The sequence below is a fragment of the Lissotriton helveticus genome, chromosome 8, assembly GCF_964261635.1.
Source record: "Lissotriton helveticus chromosome 8, aLisHel1.1, whole genome shotgun sequence".
In the NCBI taxonomy this organism is placed as follows: Eukaryota; Metazoa; Chordata; class Amphibia; order Caudata; family Salamandridae; genus Lissotriton; species Lissotriton helveticus.
This window is the reverse complement of record NC_136069.1, coordinates 1,219,641,678-1,219,657,258: the sequence shown is the minus strand read 5'-3', so window position 1 is coordinate 1,219,657,258 and position 15,581 is coordinate 1,219,641,678. Positions and strand designations below refer to the sequence as shown.

General features: G+C 49.5%; 1 protein-coding gene across 14 annotated transcripts in view; it reads right to left on the bottom strand.

The window, feature by feature from the left end:
* Nucleotides 1-15,581, bottom strand: part of LOC144773261 (uncharacterized) — a 7,170,044-nt gene that overhangs the window by 5,856,577 nt on the left and 1,297,886 nt on the right. The window lies entirely within an intron of this gene.

Genomic DNA, 15,581 nt, shown 5'->3' with positions numbered 1-15,581 from the left:
GACGACGGACACGGAGCTGCAGACGATGCCTACCGACGCGCAGGGGTATTTATTTATTTAACTTATAAGGCGCACAGCTACCTGCAGTGGGTTTCCCGGTGCCAAGGGACACATTAAGAGAAGCAACCGTACTGCTACGCAAAACTTTCCGGATCCAGTCTGATGCCTTGGGATATTCTAAGATAAGGAATCTAACACTAACCTGTTTCTTTCAGATGATAAATTTCAAGGGGGGGACAAGACCGGATCTGGTGCCACCCTCAATAGGGGGGGCGCTTCTCACCCGGGGTACCCATGGTCAGGAGCCTTTCACGGCACAGTGGCAGTATTTACCTGGATACTCAGTTGTAGGGGGCAGACCCAGGCCCATTTAAAGCCCCCACATCTGTGCACGCTGTGTGGCGCTCTTCCAGGTTCACTGGTCCAGCGTCCGCCGAGCAGGTCCACTCAGCTGCGTAGCTCCCCACCGGGTCGCTCACTGGTCATCTTGGCAGGGGGGCTAAGAACTGTCCCCAACCAGGGATGCCCCCCTGCCATGCTCCGTGCCAAGAGGTTCCTGTGGGCGCACCAGAGTTATGTTCTCTTCCAGGGTCCTACGAAGCCCAGGCCAGGCCTCCTTCAAATTGATCCCACCAGAGGTAGCGGGTCTGCCCTCCTCTTCCGCACCATTGCAGCCTGGTCACAGCTACACCCAGTCTCTCTCAGGGCCCATCCCAGCTTGCCTGACCTACTTGATTCCATTGGGGGCATCACGTTAACTGTCCTTGTAGTGCCCCAATGTGACCAACCCCGTTCCAGATGCTATGTACACAAAAAGATCGGCCTTAAAGTCCTCCTGGGTTGGATCCCACAGACGCCCACTGATCTGCTTGGGAGGGGGGAGGCATTGTCCCCTGCCGGGGTTCCACCCCGCCACGCACCTCACCTGTGGATTCGTGTGTGAACAACTATGGTACTCCCCCTCGGGGACCCGTTGTTGTTCCTGCCAGACTGCCTCTAAAGTGATTCCACTGGGGACTGCGGATACGCCCCCTTACTCTGCAGTGCTGCGGCCTGGGCTCTGCACTTCTGGTCTCTCAGCCCCTTCCGTCAGGCACCTGCTCCCAAGTACGTAGGTGATTCTGCAGGTTGGAAACTGGCGATGTGGGGCCCAGGTACACACAGCCTCTGCTCGCAGGGCAGCAGACCTCGTTGTCCAGCCTGCCCTTCGCACTGCGCTCGGGTCTCTGTGGCTGTGGCTCAAGCCCACGCACCGCACTCAACTGCTCCGACTGTCTACAAGGGCCCTCTGGTCACCGATGGTCAGCCCGGAGGGAGAGAGCTACTGACACAGCTCCCTCCTCGAGGCTCTGTTCATTGTTATCGGCTTCAACTCAGAGTTATTCTTGCAGGCCTTAAAGGACCGCCATTTTTCAACATCAGCTAGCCTCCTCTTGGGGTTGTGTTGAGGCCCAGCCAGCCTGCGCCTCGGTATCAGTGTCGCAGCCACCCTAAGTACTTAGGGAACAATGTATGCCCTGACTACCAGATTAATGTTGGATCTTCCTTCCAGCCTGCAGAGCTTCACGAAGTGATGGCCATCATGCAGCCGGGCTCATCAGCACCCTCCACACAGGTCAACACTTTCTTAGGTACTGAAAATTCAAAACATTGGATCCTATGGGGATAATTGTTAGCAGTTACTCAGGTAAGTACACAACTTACGAGTGGGAGATTTGGGGGTTAGCACCACGGTTCCCCAAGATCTAGATGAGTATTCAAGTTGCACCACCAGTGGCACTGGTGCAGCTCGGTGCAGAGTGCAGGGGCCCAATGTTACCCCACAAGGCTAAGGGGTCCTTCGGTTAGGAACTGCTTATGAACAGGCTACTTGGGTGAAGGAGCAAAGCTCCTGAGGTTAAGATCAGCACTGTAGGGGCCAACAATCAGCAGAGGAGTTGCACCACCAGCGACACAAGGGTGGCCAGGTGCAGAGTGCCAAGGCGACATCGGGGACCCAATGGATACCAATGAAGATCTTGGGTTCAGAAATAAGACTGCTGGCTCAAGCAGGGAGACTTCCTGAAGGCGACCACTGTCTGGAGAGGTTAGATGGGATCTTGGAGGATACTTGGACACTGTCAATGGGGTATTCCAAGTCCGGGGGTGGCTTTAAGGCAATGGATTCTTCTGCCCACCTACGGTTGCGTTCCAATTCTTCAGATGCTATAGTTGATGTTGTGGTATTCTTAGCTCCTTTGGTTGTGGTCGAGGGGATCCTTCAGGTTGAAGCTGTAGGTGTTATCTCAACACTTGTGGGAGGTTGGGGGTCACCAGTTCCTAGGTTTGGCTTGAGCTAACCCGGTGACAAAGAGTTCGTAAGGTGAGTGCAGGGCAGGCCCATCAGGCTCTGGGGACTGCTGGAGATGCCGGTTTCTGCGCACTGGGCATGTCGGAGTTAGGACAGGCCGGTAGAGCTGGGGCCAAAGCAGTTGGTGTCCTGTTCTTCCTGGTTCAGGACAGCTCTTTGGTCCTTCATATTTCTTCCTCAAATCTGAGGAGACAAGGTTCCGGGTTGCCCCAAAATACAAAATTTAGGGGCATTTAAGGGGTGTGCAGATCGGGACCAATGGGTCCTTTCCTTGGACGGGGTACACCCCCTATTATGCCACCCTCCAGTGGAAGGGGGCATGAGCCTCTGCCTAATTGGCTGAGTCTCTCCATCTTCAAGATGGAGGCGATTGAGATGTGTGCATCACCTCGCCTCCCCCACCTGAGGGGTGGGGTTGGGTATGAATGGCACACCACTTTTCCTAGCTTGGTTTTCCTGCTGATTCTCCTGGCCAAAGTGGGGGCCAAAACCGGTGGGAGCCAGTTACTGGGAAAGCAGAAGGCAGGGACATATTCCACAGGTGGCAGGCCTTTGAAGCTTCCCATTCCGTGGACCCAGCCCATCCTGGTGGACGAGGAATGACACCTCTGCCCAGGATGGCCTTTGTTTCAGGACCCAGAGGGTGGAGGCTCTCTACCCAGGGGTCAAGAAACCTGTCTGGTGGTGGCAAATGGTGGCCAGCCATTCAGGAACCACACCAGTGCTGGTCGATTTTCAGGGGGCATCTCTAAGATGCCCTCTGAGTGCATTTTACATTAGATTATTATTATTATTATATAATCTTTATTCGGCAAATTGATCACCATAAAAGAAATACATATGCATATACATTTACCAATTCTCCATAAAATTATTAAAACAAATAAAAGAAGATACACAGCAGTCACTAGTTTGCTACCAACGAATGCAGCATTAGACCGTTGAGACCCCCGGACGCAGTTTCAATAATCTGGAGCGCGTCAACCACGCACTACCCAAGAATTTTGCCACCCCGCAAATCATGATGGAAGATGAAGTGTCCGTAGAGAGTACACGAAGTGCCTGATTATGACACCTCAACCCCAGTTCCCTGCAGACTGGTTTCAACCAAAGATTCCGTGCTCCTTTGTAAGCTGGGCAGGCAAAAAACAAATGGGCCACAGACTCCTTTGGTGCCACACAGCCAGGGCAAGAACGCAGGGGGGCACCAGAGTTTGACCACCTCGCCGTGAAATCATGCAACGGAAGCGTCCCATATCGCAATTTTAGGTATAACGCACGATCTAGAGGTTTAGTTATCAGGTCGAGGAATGGCTCCAATTTCCTCACACATTTAAATAACAAAAATTGATCCGTGAGTGAGCCCCCATCCGCAGCCCTCAGCGCATTATTCTGAACCCAGTCCCAATATAGCTTTTTAATCACTTCCTTGGGTGGTGGCGATTGTGACTCCCATGCATCCCTTAGCCCCAGGTTAAGAGCCAGGTCTTTCAATCTATTCAGCCATACTATTTTTTTACCCGTGTCCAGTAGCAGAAGATCATCCAGCCCTTCAGCATATTTTGCAAGCTCGGCAGTTCTTCTCAAACGAGTCCAAAAGAGCAACGGGCGAAGCCTTACCAAGTCCTTTAGTGCTCTTCTACCCAGATCTAGTCTCAGGGGGATCAATGGGGTGGAAGTAGGAAGAGCCACCACCTTCCTTAGAAAGTTATTTTCCGCTGTCGATAGTTCGGACACATTTTCGAACCCCCAGAGTTCAGAGCCATATAATGCCGCAGGGAGAATCTGGCCCTCATAAATGGCCATGACAGGGGAGACAGGTTTACTGCGTGATTCGCGGAGCTCCCTCAAAGTCACCCCGGATACTCTTTGGTGACTGAGTAGCATTTTGGCCAAATGATTCTTCCAAGACATGCGACTGTTTATCCGGACACCAAGATAATCAAAAGATTCAACCAACTCCAAAGGAACGCCATCGAGCAGGAGATTATTTTTGAATCTTTTGGAGGGGGAGAGTGCCATCAATTTAGTTTTTGAGGTGTTAATGGTTAAGCTTCGGGTGGTACAGAAGGAGCTAAACCGGTTCAAGAGTTTTTGCAGGCCCACTGGGGATTTGGAGATTAATAAGGTATCATCGGCGAAGAGTAAAGTGGGGATTCTTTCCCCCGCCAGGGATGGGGCATCCGCCTCCTCCCCCTTCAGATGGTCCACCACTCCATTCACGAATAGGGAGAAAAGGGTCGGAGCCATAACGCAGCCCTGGCGTACTCCTCTCCTCACAGGGACCCTATCTGTTAACTGTCCCTGGGATCCCCATCTAACCCTCGCGTAATTCCCCTCGTGGAGCTTTACGATTAGATTAAGGAGACCACTGGGAAATCCCATCTCCCCTAGGATTTTCCATAATTTTGCGCGAGGGACCAGGTCGATAGCTGTTTTGAGATCTATGAAGGCCATATATAAACTGCCTTTCTTGATGGTCACTGCCTTCCAATAGATAACAAAAAAGCGAAAGACCTGGTCCATCGTGCCTACCTTTCTTCTAAAACCCGCTTGTAAGTGGGAAAGAATACTGGCCTCCTCCATCCAGTCTCCTACTCTAGAGATGATGACCCTGCCAACCACTTTCTGAATTATGTCTATCAAACTGATAGGTCTGTAGTTTGCAGGGTCCTCTCTAGCCCCCTTCTTGAACACGGTTACTACTTCTGCTCCTTTCCAAGAATCTGGCACCTGGTGGCCCCTAGTAATCAGATTCATTATTATGGCTATTAATTTGGCCCAGGCCTGTGGCTCCACTATCAACAGATCTCCAGGAATCCCGTCCTGTCCGGCTGCTTTCTTGGGGGTTAAGTGTCTAATCGCCGCCACTACCTCTGTGGTCGTAAATGGAAGGTCGTCCACCCCTAAGGGATCCCCCTCACCCAGACTATCTGCCCCAGGGCTAGTTGTTTCCTCAATGCCTCCATACAGGGATGAGAAATGATCAAACCATTGCTGACTAGTTATGTGTGCAGCCAATGGTTGCGATTTCCTCTGTCTAGATCTATTAATCAAATCCCAAAAAAGGTTCGGGTTCCTACTGCTCACGGCATTGGATAGGTCCTGCCAATGCTGTTCCTCCCACTCGCGTTTGGCCAGTGATAATGCTTTCAGGTAATCCTTCCTGGCCGCTCTAACCAGCGAGGGGTCCCCCGAAATCAGGGCTTTTGTCAGTTTTTTTCTTTTACCCTTACACTGGTCAGTATACCAAGGTTTAGTAAGAGTGGGGGGTACAATAGTGGCCCTATTGCTTTTCCCTTTCGAGGTAAAGAATTGACCAACGTGGTCTAGTGTGGCTTTATAAGCAGAATCAAGGGAGGGATAAGGAAGCCTGCTAGTCGAGTCTTCACCAATCCAGGCCTCCAGGTCTGAAGTCAAGCGCTCCACCAAGGATTTAATGGCCCCTAGATCGTCCTCCTTGAGTTTAGCCTTATCCCATTTCAGTCTGCGATTGTTATTATATGGGATAACCTCCTTAGATGTTTTTGAGGTGACTTTCGCCCTCCTGTTTTTTAGGGTAAACCAGTTAAACTTGCAACACAGGGGATTATGGTCGCTATCCTGACTTGGGTAGACCTCCATATCAATAAGGTCTGCCCAAAAACTGACGTCCATTAGGATGTAGTCAATTCGGGACGGCCCAGTAAGTCTATTGAAGGTCAGTGCCCCTACCTGATCAGATATAGTCCTACCGTTAAGGGCTCTTAGCTTGTGGTCCCTGGTCAGTGCATTGATTTGAATTGCCCTAGCTGACCATTTCCTAATCGGGGGCAGGGATAATGTTGGAATGGACCATTTTGAATCCTCCTCTTCGATGCCCAAGGGATCATCTCCGAGGAGGGGTTCAAACGTACAATTAAAATCACCCCCCACGATGATCTTTGCTGAAGACGGACAATTGGCTAAGGCGGAGTCCAGAGCTGTTAAAGTTAGAGAGGCAGAGTCCCCAGGGGCCCCTCTAGCATAAACATTAAAAAGATCAAGCCTACTGCCCTCCACCTTTCCTCTACAGGAAAGGTGGAGAATATCGTTACACTCCAGGGTGTGGCGTGTAACCACCCAATCCAGTTCTATTTTGATCCAGACCGTAAGGCCCCCCGCTGGTCTACCCTTTCCCTTACTTACTGCTGGAAGAAAGTGGGTGGTATACCCCGCTTTGTATAGCGGAGATAGGCTCCAAGTTTCCTGAAACAGGCAAACATCGAACCTCTCAATGAACATGTGCCACTCTGGTATTTCTAACTTCCTTTTTAACCCCGCAATGTTCCAGGAAAGGAGGCTTATTACCCGCCTTCCTTTTGGCACTAAGGTGTATCCCTCTCCGGTCCCGCCCTCATTGTCCACCATGGTCATACAGCACCCCCCCTCCTGTGCCAGGGGGATAGTGGTCACAGGACAGCCATCCATGCTAGTCAAAAGACTAGCTGACATAGAAGCTTCAATAATGTTATTAGTAATAACAGATTGGACTGAGGGTGGCCCAACTTCCTCCATATCTACACTGCCACAGGGACGTCGTAAGATCTCTCCCTCACGGAGTTCACTTGACTCCCCCCCGGGCGCTGAACTTCAATCGCAGTCTTCCAGCCCCGAGAGCTGAGAAAACCGATTGTATGTGTCCAGCGGGGTAAAGGGTCTCAAACGACTCATCCTGGTGTCGTGGTTACTCAAATGTCTATAAGGGGCCCTAGACCACGGAAGGTGCTGATCAGGCACCAAGGCAAAATGTTGTCCATGCTGGGGATAGTTGTTATTAGGAGGCAAGGTAAAGGAAGGCCTATAAGATTGAAATTTATATGGATGTTTAAAAGGGGTAGCCTCTGTCCTTGGGTAGAAATATGTTAAGGCTCGAGGGGTGATACGGGTTTCGCCGTTTCCTGGTGGCCGGTTTAAAATATAATCAACAGCCCGAGGATCTCTAAAATTAACCACCACTATATCCCCCTCTATATTTTTAGTACTACTCCCCAGCCAATTAATCCGTCTAACATGTACTATGTCCCCATCTATATTGGGCGCTATCGGCCTGTACGTTCTCAGCCAGTGAATAATTTTATTCTTGAGGTCAACGTATCCCTCCTTCTTATTTTCCGCTATCTGAGGGACCCCTGTCAAGACCACCACAAAGGGCGCTGCTTCTGGGGGAATTTCCACTTGTGGGACCTTTTTATGTGGTATCTTGTTATTCCGACCTACCCCTTGGATATTCTGATTGCTGCTTGTCGTGGCCTTTAAAATTGGTTTATTAGGGGCGTCACCTAAATCAGTTCCTGGTGGCTTTGGTTGAATTGGGGGCTGTGCGTTTTGGGAGGAGAGATCAACTCTACCCTGGGGCTGTAGAGTTTGCTTGGCCGGCTGAGCTGGGGCGGGAGGGTTTTTTTTAACCAAATTAGAAGGGGGCAATGTCGAAGGTGTAAGATGCGCCACCCCGCTCCCCTTGGTTTTAGTCAGAGTGGCCATGCTAGTTATGGTGGCTTCCAGTATGGTCAGTCTGATTTCCACCTTTTTAATGGACTCATTGATAGGTAAAAGGAGAGATCTCAACAAGAACTTCAAGTTTCCTAACAATGGGGGGGGAGATGAGGTAACAGCTACTGCAGCTCCAGTACTATCATCAGGAACCACTGTCTGTATAACTACTTCAGACGGGCTGTGACCCAATGGTAGTACTACTGCTGGTATAGAATCCTGTTCTACTACTAGGGTGATATCAGATAAAATGGGGTTTTTTGACCTTTTGCCAAACTCAGTATGCGGGGTTTTGATTTTACCAGGTGCCACCCTAAGTTTCTTTCTTTTTTTACTAGGTGGTGGGCGGTGGATCTGGGCCGCAATTAAAAGCTTTGGTTTTTGTTTCCTGGGAATAGATGTGACAAGGGCACAATTAGGACTAGGGGTGGGAGAAACAGTTATAATGTTATCCAGAGGAAAATCGGGTGTGGATACAAAGTCACGGAACAATAAGGGGACGCCTTCTTGGCTAGCGTTATCCACACTCAAATCTGCAGAACCTCCCTCCCGGGTCAAATCCAACAAGGAACTGTCAATGAGGGGTCTATGTTTCAAGCTCTCAACTGAGCGACGCCGCTCTGCCCTACGCTCCGCTAGAATAGAATCCTTTTCTCCCTTGCTCTTCTTGGGGAAGTAATTCTCCAATAAACCGTTGCGTAATCTACCTTTTTTCCCTGGGGTTTCCTCTTCTGTCGCCATATCCAGCGTATGGCCAGGCACGGGTCACTAAACTGCAGATGTTAAGGGGCTGGCCCAGCCCGGCCTCCGTCGGCCCCGGACGGCCACAGACGGTCCCGCCCTTGTCCCGGGCTTCTCCCGGCGCGCTCACGCTCGCTCCCGCTGAGCGGGGACAATGGTCCAATGTATACTCTATAGGCTCTTGCTGATTGGTTGGCGTACAGGGGGGTGTGGCCAGCGGGGAGAGCAGCCCAGGTGTGTTAGATGGGTGCGCAGGGGCTCCTGGTCATTGGAGTCCCTGCCTGCGTGCTCGCAGCCCCGCCGGCTTGCTCACCTGCCCGCGCCTCCTGTCCTCAGCTGTTCCAAAGTCTGCAGCCTCCTGTGTGCGAGGCGCTGCGGGACCCGCGAAGCGGGTTCCGCGAGGTCAAGGGTGACGACGAAAAGGCTCAGAAATCCTCAGGAATCCTCTAGTGATGCAGGCTTTCCCTTCCTGCGGACAGTCTCCAAAAACGGGCAGCAAGGAGATAAGGGTTCCGTTCTGTTTAACAAACCGACGCTTTTTCAGGACTGAGGGCGGGGGGCGTGGCCAGCGGGGAGAGCAGCCCAGGTGTGTTAGATGGGCGTGCAGGGGCTCCTGGTCATTGGAGTCCCTGCCTGCGTGCTCGCAGCCCCGCCGGCTTGCTCACCTGCCCGCGCCTCCTGTCCTCAGCTGTTCCAAAGTCTGCAGCCTCCTGTGTGCGAGGCGCTGCGGGACCCGCGAAGCGGGTTCCGCGAGGTCAAGGGTGACGACGAAAAGGCTCAGAAATCCTCAGGAATCCTCTAGTGATGCAGGCTTTCCCTTCCTGCGGACAGTCTCCAAAAACGGGCAGCAAGGAGATAAGGGTTTACATTAGATCTAATACTGGCATCATTGTGGAATTAGTGTGCTGAGAAAGTTTGCTGCCAAACTTCCCAGTTTTTAGAACAGACATTAAGGACCTGTGGAGATCGTAATGACCAACTACCCGACCATATACTCTTTATGGCTTTACTACACTTACATTGTTTAATAATAGGCTTAGACATTGCAAGGGTACAGGGTTCATGCCACTGTACCCTCACCTTAGGGCTAGTGCATCCTGCTAGATGGGTGACTTACCCAGGCCTCAGGCAGTGGGTTGCAGGTATGGCACATAGGGATGTGTGCTGTGTTGACTCTTCACTTTTCTCTGCACCAAAACACGCAGCCTGCAATGTCAGTGTGTGGGTGTGAGAAGTTGGCCTGATATATGATGCTCACTAGTTCTAGTGATCAAATTGTATCAGTCCAAACAACCCTTATGGTGATTGGTTGTAAGTCAACCTTATAGACCAGCTATCCTAATGGTAGCATGGAAAGAGCAGTCTTAGGCTAAACTCTTTTGGCATGTGAAGCCAGCTGTTTTACCACATATAACCCCTTGAATACCAGATGAAAGGACACCACACAGGTTGTTATGAAAATAAACAATATATTTATTACTAACAAACACCTCTGAACTCTTTATGAGATCAGAGGGCTAAGCACATAACAAGACTCTTAAGAAAAATACAGTAAGTCGCACAAATTACAATGGTGCCCTAGGGTCACGACAAACCATATACTAAGTAAATGGCATAAGGAAATCGATAGAGGAAATGAAGATGCCCAGAGGCTGTAGGATCGCTGGGACTACACTACCCTAACCTTAGGTAAGTAGCAGGAGGCCCACGGGACGCGTGTGCATAATGTGAACTCAGATGCGAGATGCGGAACAAAGTCAATGGGCAGAACAAATTACGAAAAGGTAAGTAAAAGACAGTTACGACTAGTTACGACTAAAACAACAGGATACCTGGACACTAGGAGAGTCAATCTACCCTTGAGCACCGAAATGCTCTTGTTACCTCACCCACGGGCTGCGGGTGCATAGGTGTGAAAGTGTGTCGGGTTTCCGCGCCGGAGTCTATGGAGCCTTGAAGAAAGATGCTGCAGGCGACCAGGAGGAAGATGTCTAGAGCGATCCAAGGGTGGATCGAGGAAGAAGAGGACCTGAAAGCAGAGGGGACAGTGTTCAAAGTCACTAGCCAGTGACCGGAGTGGAACCAGAAAGGCACCAGATGCTGTTGTCGCGATCAGGTGAAGAGTGGACGCTTGTCTCTGCAGCCACGTGGACCAGGAGGTGTCTTCGACAACCAGGATGGAGGCACGAGCTGTCCCACAGAGGCTCTCGCTGTCGGCGGTGTCGGATCCGGATTTGGAGTCAACAGGCCTTGGCAAAGGCAACCCACGCGGTGAGTGGAAATGGCGTCTGGTGAGGACAAGGAGGGTCCGGGGTGCTCCTCTTTTGGAAGGGCGCAAGGGCCAGTCTGGAGCAACCAGACCAGCAGTGTGTATTTCGAGGATCGTCGTCTAGGGGGCCACTAGCCAGCCGGCAAGTGACCAGACAACGCATCGAGCAGCAATCAAGCAAAAGGGCCCCACGCAGATCTCGTGGATGCTGGAGGGCTGGTCTTCTGTGCAGGAGCTGCTCGGGGCTGGGGCTTCTCAATCCCCAAAGCACTTACTCGAGGTTGCCTCTGAAGTCGTGCTGGAAGCGAAGTGCAGTTTCTCCAAGATAGCCGGTCCCACGTGTCTCGTCGCACCCACGGGTCTCAGCTGTGCTGCAGATGTGGGTAGAGGTCGGAGAGGTCTGGGAGTCTGGGTCTCGTCGGGCTCTGAAGTCTGGTTCCGGCAGGAAGAATGACAAAGTGAACCGCTAGGACGCTTGATGGTGCCTGCAGTTGCAGGGTGGTCACTCCTTGGCCATAAGGGAGATTTCTTCAGTCTTCTGTGGAGCAGAACGTCGAAGTCCAGAGTTTCTTCTTTGTAGAGTTGTTCAGGATAATCTAATCTGGAATGGGACCAGCTCCTACCTTTATCCTGCTAAAGGGGGCTGTACTAGTGACTAGGTCCCTCCCATGGGTGGGATCAGGAAGGGGGTGGTTACACCCCCTATCCTTTGTCCGGTTTTGTGCCGTAGCTGGGGCTGGAGTGCCCCAGCAACTGGTTTGAACCGGGGTATGCACAGGGACACCTTGTGTGCCCCAGGCATGTCTCATTCCTTTCAGCCCTCCCTACCTCAATACACAAAATCCTGTCTGGGGTGGTGCTAGCACCTCCCAAGGCAGGAAACCCTTTGTCCGGGCCTCCCTCGCTGGAAGGACTCCAAGCAGCAGGAGGTCAGACTTGTGTCTGTGGTGGCAGCATCCATTTTGTGATGCTGAGGCTCTGCTTAACTTTAACCGGGGTTACAGTTACATACATGTCTTATCCCTCTAGAAGGGTGGAATGCTACCCCCGTCGCCAGAACTGGCGAGGGGGTAGTATTCCAAAGCGTATGACACCTTACACGACATGTTTTGATAATGCTATACCAAAGTTAGCAATAACCGCGAGTATTATAATGCACTTAAGAGTATATGATATAGCGTTATCATGGAACAGCTATAAGGACTTGGTTCCGCAAGCTGCAGACAGGCTCAGCTCATGCTAGAGCACCATCTCACATAATTCCAAGCACTCTGCCTTCAGGATTGATAAGGCCTGCCATAGGAGTGACTGATAGGAGTATATGTGTCCATTTTGGGGTTAGATATAGGTATACTATATCTACAGCAAAGGGTGATTACACCACCTTGCCTCAGCTGTCTTACCAGCCAGTTGTGTCTGTTTAGACGGCCAGCCAGGGGTGGCATAATACATGCTTCAGCCCCTGGTAGGGCCTGGGTACACCTATGCCCTGGGTACCTAAGGTACATTGTACAGGGGCTGATAAGGTGACCCAATACCAAATAGGTATGTACCTAAGGTACATGGAGTCCATTTTACAGCGAGAGCAATTAGTCTGGGGTCCTGAATAGCAGGGCCCCAGGCCAACTAGTTCGAAAACCAGCTAAACACTAGGCAAAAAGTTGGGGGCAACCATAGTCAGATATCCACCTTCCTACAGTGGGTGTTAAGGTACCGCACCTGTAAGTGTGGCACAATATGTGCTGCTGCCCTTAGATGTCTTCCCTGGTCACAGTGCCCTTTGGTACTTATGGTACCTTTTACAAGTGGCTTGCCTGCGCCAGAGATGTGTCAGTTGTGGGTACAATGGTACAGTCTTGGAAAAGAACACAGGCCCTGGGAACCTGATTGGCTGCAACCCTGGGCACATCAAGTCAGGTTGCATCAGATGTCGGGCAAAAAGTGGGGTATAAACATGCAAAAAGGGACACTTTCCTGCAGGTAGTATTTTTGCTCAAGACTACAACTCCTTCCAAATTCAAATTTCAAAGCTTTATTCGACAGCAAGTCATAAAAGCAATTACATCCTAACGCTACACAATAAATACTAAGCCTAAAATTCATATTTAAAACATACATTAAACACTTTATGCTGTCAATTTCATTACTCAATATAAAATATTTCCTCAAGAATTACATAAAAAATCGATCGTATATAAAAACCATGGTAACGATAATTCATTAGACTGCGTCAGATAATTGTAAAGTGCGGGTGCGAATAGACTAAGCCCATCCTAGGAATTTTGCAACAGCAATCGCAAAGTATGGTGAACAAACTGATTCCAGTATTCTAAGCGCCTCTATATGCCTGCGTGTTCCTAAATTATGACACACTGGTTTTATCCATTTTCGACGTGGGCAATGATAAAGAGGGCACACAAACAGTAAATGTGAAACATTCTCAACAAGGTCTTTACAGTAGTGGCATTTCTCATCCCGATTCGTAGACCAATTTTGTGTAAATACGTTTAGGGGGAGAGTTCCAAATCTGAATTGAAAATACAGTTTTCTGTCGAACGTTTTTTCGATAATGTCCCAATAGAGTTCACAAAATGGTACTGTTTTAACATCAAGAAACCGTTGAGTTAATTTGGAGTTGGAACCAGTACAAAAAGCAGATGACCGAACCATGGCCCAATACATTTTCTTCAAGATTATCTTTGATGGAAAACATGTTACATCAGTATTAGCCCAGAGATGGTCTAAACCCAACTTTGATAATAGGCTCCGTAGTTCTTTAAGCCACAAGATGGTATGAAAGCGGTCAGCATTGATAATATCCGCTAGGGCTGCGGCATAGTGAGCTAATTCCGGCTTTGTCATTATCCGTCTCCAATATAACAGAGGGCGTAGGCAAGCTAAGTCTTCAATACTTTTCCTGCCAAGATCAAGCAACAGAGGAACAGTGGGAGTGCTTTGTGGTGCTCCCACTAGGCTCCGCAAGAACCTATTCTCTGCCAATGACAGGTCCCTCAGGTTAGAAAATCCCCATAGTTCCGAACCATACAGTGAGGCACTTATCACCTTCATGTTGTAAATTTCTAGAGCAGAGGTGATTGGTTTGGTCAATGAGGCTCTATGTTTGAGCGCTACTACGCCCGCTAACTGATGGAATTTTAAAATTGCCATATCGATATGATTTTTCCATCGCTTATTACCCTGAAGGGATATTCCTAGATATGTAAAGGCCTCTACCTGCTCTAATGGGGTACCATTGTAAGTTATTGAGCCTTTGAATGTCTTCCGTTGGTTCATACACATAAACTTGGTCTTAGAAGTGTTCAACTCTAAACCCCGGTTCTCACAAAACTCTCCAAATGCATTAATTGCCTTCTGGAGCCCACTAGGAGTTTGTGATACTATCAGTGTGTCGTCCGCAAACATGAGGACTGGCACACGCGCCCCCGCTAGTACTGGTGCATCGGTGGGTGATCTTCTTAAATAGTCCACTATACCATTAATGTATATAGAAAACAATGTGGGTGCCAGGATGCATCCCTGTCTAACCCCACGTTCTACAGGGAACGGATCGGTCACTTCACCCTGGGCCCCCCACCTGATTCTAGCATAGTTATTTTCATGCAAACGGACAACCAATGTTAGCAGTTCTGGACTTATACCGGCTTCTGCAAGCACACTCCAGAGTTTTTGCCGTGGAACTAGATCAAAAGCTGATTTTAAATCAACAAATACGGCATAAAGAGGGCCGTTGATCAGAGTCACATTCCTCCAATAGAGGGCTATAAAATAAAAGACCTGGTCAATTGAGCTTGTCAGGGGGCGAAAACCAGCTTGATATGGAGACAAAATATTTTTTTCAGCTATCCACGTTTGGAGCTTGTTCTGAACTAGTCGACCCATCAATTTTTGAGCTGAATCTATAAGGCTGATGGGTCTATAGTTACTGGGTAGCGATTTGTCACCCTTTTTAAAAACTGGAATTATTTCCGCACCCTTCCAGGAATTTGGAATGGGTGCACCCTGGGCCACAGAGTTGGCTAGCCATGTAAAATACTGACACCATGATTCCGATCACTTAAAAACACATCGGCAGGAATACCATCCATACCTGGCGCTCTCCCCCCTGTCACACAGTCTAATGCAATACTGACATCTTCGATGGTAAATACTTGGCAGCTGTAGAAGACCGTGGGTGGTAGGGTGTAGCTATCTGCAGCTAGGTTACAGGCGTACTGGGGCTTGAAGAAGTCTATCCACAGGTTTCTTGCAACATTATTTTGTGGGGATTCTGCTGCCCCTCCTCTATCCCACTTAACAATTGCCCAAAATTGCTTTTGATCTTTAGCGGCACAAGCAGATTTCAAATCAAGCAAATGGTCCTCGTCCCACTGTTTCTTAGCTTTTTTTTGTGCTCTTCTATACATGTCCCTGGCCTCCCTCACTCCTATAATATTCCTAGACCTGAGTGCCATACTGAGATTCTGACGGGCTATTCTACAAGATTGGTCATACCACCCTAGCTTAGGTAACTTCCTCGTACCCATATTTGGTTTGATTGTTTTCAGAAAGAAACCTTGGAGCCTATTAAAAAAATTAATGTGAGCCTCTGCCATAATTCCGGAGAAATTTGGTTTATTGCTATGTAATTTTTGATTATTTACTTCCTCGGCCACTACTCTCTTAAGATCCTCCATTTTCTCGGGATCTTCT